This window comes from Pecten maximus, chromosome 19, assembly GCF_902652985.1.
Source record: "Pecten maximus chromosome 19, xPecMax1.1, whole genome shotgun sequence".
Taxonomy (NCBI): Eukaryota; Metazoa; Mollusca; class Bivalvia; order Pectinida; family Pectinidae; genus Pecten; species Pecten maximus.
In genome coordinates this window covers 2,157,781-2,161,391 of record NC_047033.1, presented here as the reverse complement: position 1 = coordinate 2,161,391, position 3,611 = coordinate 2,157,781, and the positions used below count along the sequence as shown (strand labels likewise).

Sequence of the window (3,611 nt, the reverse complement as noted above, 5' to 3'; positions counted from 1 at the left end):
CTTAGGAAGAAGTATGATTATAGAGAGCATACCACTGTCGATTTAATATCGCACGTTACAAAATTAACAACCGACTTTAATGAAACCTCTGACTTCAAAATCCATTAAACCTGGGCAAAACATGAAAAACTTCTTGAAAATGATTGTACCAACGGAAATGCCAGGCAACAAGCACTAAGCGTATCACACACTGGTTCGAAATATTTCTCAAACATATCGACGGCATTTTTTTGGTGATTGCATCTCCCTGAACTGTTCTGATTTCTTTCGTATCGGATACAGAAAACGTAACATGGTATTAACCTACACTATATACCGGCTAATATATATCAGACAACTGGTTCGTCCTTTTACTAAAGCAGAAGATGCTTACTGTGCAGGAACGCCTGGTCTTATTTTCCTTTTCCATAAGTATCCATACAGGTCTGTCTTTTTCTTGTTTTTTTCTGTGTTCGATCAAAGAACTATGGTTTCGTTACTTTATCTGTATTTTTCAAATTCAAGATGTGAATAAAATTAAAAGGATTTTATTACATGACGCTTTACATCTCATCTGCATACAGATACATCATAATACATTTTATTATATAATGTGTATTTATCCATATTTTTATTATATAATCAAAGTATATAGATTCTATGATGAAATGATAAACGTACTCTACTCAAAGTCCAAAGTCTCAACGTCCTCTGTCACGTTCTTTTTTCTTTACAGCCGAGTCTGTCGCTCTTCTTGTGTTTATGGAATCCTTTTCTGTCATTAACTTGTTAATGTTCTCATCGTTTAGAGACGCAAACCGCATTTTTTTAGGACTCGAATCCGGCGAAACAGCAGACGCAGCCATTTCCAATGCGTTGCTATGGTATTACATAACTTCCGGTAGGGTATTTCCAGAATCTATTTTTAGCGGAGGTGTTATATACTTGTTTTTCATAATCTATTTTTAGCGCCGGTGTTATTAACTGGTTTTTTGATATTAACTGGTTTTGCTTTGGAAACCAGTTAATATCGCTATTTATCAAAAGTCACGTGTTAGCGATTTAGCCAATGAGAATATGGATAAATACACATTATATAATAATATACAATTATGGACTTTTTACTTGGTTAATATGCTCTGATATTAACCAGAATGTAACCATATTGACCTCGGCTTCGCCTCGGTCAATATTAGTTGCATTCTGGTTAATATCAGAACATATTAACCAAGTAAAAAGTCCATAATTGTATAATAATACATGATACATGTGGAGTACCGGACAATGCAATGCAGAATGAACAACAGCATAACATTAATGCTTTTCTCGATTAATAATCAGACTTTACAAATTCTAACTTCGAGAAACGGGTGTCCATTAACTGTTTTATTATAGACATATATATTTAATCATTGGATATTCATTTATTTTTTCAAAGACCCCGTAACTAGTAACGTTGACTAAAATAAAGTATGTTTAATTTCCAACAGGACAGACGGTGTCAAAATTTTATCTTGGAAAGAGCAAATACATGTTTAGATTTATTTATTTTTTACATAAAAATGACTGACTGAGGTATATATGTATATTCTGCTGGCACGACAAACATAAAATACAGTGTAGGCGATCTACAGCCTGGCAGAAAGCGACATCTTGGAGTCAATCCAAACTAATGCCGGTATTATTACAGGATTAAGGCGGGGAACTAGTAATGCTATCTTAATGTTTAAATCTTTGGCAGTGTAACATGGAGTTAAAAGAGACATTGAGGTCTAAATACTGTTATGTATTTGTATTCTAACGAGAACATATCAGTTCTATATCTACAAAGCCTTTAATGTACCAATCACACATGTAATGACCATCTTTGATTTTAACGATAAGCCCTGCCTTCTTCCTACCATGGGTTTTGAACTGTCTATCTACTTTAACTTACAGGAATGTTTGAACTTAATCGATAAGGGATTTAACAAAAAAAAAAAAAAAAAAAGAATATTAAAAAAAGAATACTTTGATGACACAGACGACGACATATAACGTTAGAAAATTCATTAGAAAAAAACCTCGTGATGTTTTCTCAGTCTAATTAATTAAGTTTGGCTGTACCGTATATTCACTCTCAATTTGTATTAAAGGTCATGATTTCTTGTCAGAGTGTTTCTTTTGTACAATCATTTAGTTGATGACGCTGTTATCTATCTAGTGTTTAGATTACTATCAAATTCACTACTATCTATTGTTTAGTATTCATCTTTCTGTGTATTTCCTAATGAATGGAAAACTGCTTATGTCATGCATATTTATGAATTTTATGATGCAAGCATTACCTGTAATGGCAAACCTATCCCGATGTACAGGTGAACTACAGTGTTTGAGCGTGTGTGGTTTGTAAGGTAGCACAGTACAGTAAAGATGCCGAAATCTGAATAAAAAGGAACATGTTTTAGATATGTAAACATAACCATTTAAGCCTACATAGTACCTATATTAAAGTTTATATACACTGTACATTTATTTGTAATCTTTGCAACATTTGCAATTCTAATACAGCTCTGAAGGATAAGTGTCACACGAGTAGTATAATATGTGGGTATTTCTTCAATTATGCACAAACAATGTTCAAATGAAGCACAGTTTATTTAACATAAACACAGACACACACACGGAGACAGTGACCTGAAATAAAAAGAACAATACCTAAAATACATACGGACACGTGTAAACGATGCCGACAATTACATTATTTAATACTTAACGCATTAAATATTCATTTAGGTATATTTTATATGTTTATATTATATTCTATTTTATTCCATAGTTACACTTTTACAATAAACAATTATAATACATTATTTTTACAATAGCTTTGACCCTATGGAGCCCGACCACGTGTACGTCATATGTAAAATATTTTAACATATTAAGGGCAAGATATTTAAAATGCAAATATATTAGTTTAATGTATTTTATATATCAAATAGCTAAAATACATTAAATATGTATTTATATTATTATTTTAAATTAAATAAACTTACCTAGAAGCACTGTGGCCGTAAAGCACACAGGCTTATACCAGACGTGTATGTTGGTGCAGGGTCTATAGCCGTTGTGGCTGCACTCACCTGGGCAAGGCCCAGGTAAAGTTTTCCACGTGCACGGGTATAGGGTCATGCAGGGTCAAAGTGACACACTCAACCAATCCTTGCGCTCACCTCTCATACGTCACCATAACAACTATATACACAGGTACATAGGACATTATATGACACAGGGACTTGTACAAACATTATACAGGACACACAGCGCAAATATCTATACACACTTTACATGTACAGGTGTTGGTCAGACTATTAAAGTTTGAACACCGTGACATTAGTAAACTTTTTGTTTCTATAGTTTTCAGACCTGTGAATACCATGGTAGCCACGTGAAAAACCTTAAAATTCCAAAATATCATGGTATTAGACCGAGAATGACACAATTCTCTTAGCCTTTTTTTTTCTGAAACCTATTTGAAATCAGATATCTCTATCCCAAAGACAACATTAATCTTGATTTGACATATGTTGTACATTAAGTTTTCCGCAATCTTACCTTGACTGTGAGGCACCATTTTTAGGCAAAACTAAATT

At 33.1% G+C, this 3,611-nt stretch overlaps 1 long non-coding RNA gene across 1 annotated transcript; it reads right to left on the bottom strand.

Moving 5' to 3' along the window:
* Window positions 1-2,600: 2,600 nt before the first annotated feature.
* LOC117317885 lies at window positions 2,601-3,278 on the bottom strand. Its single transcript, XR_004530266.1, has 2 exons — window positions 3,015-3,278; window positions 2,601-2,655 (listed from the first exon to the last, which is right to left on the bottom strand). It is a non-coding gene; the product is annotated as an uncharacterized LOC117317885 (long non-coding RNA).
* Window positions 3,279-3,611: the final 333 nt, after the last annotated feature.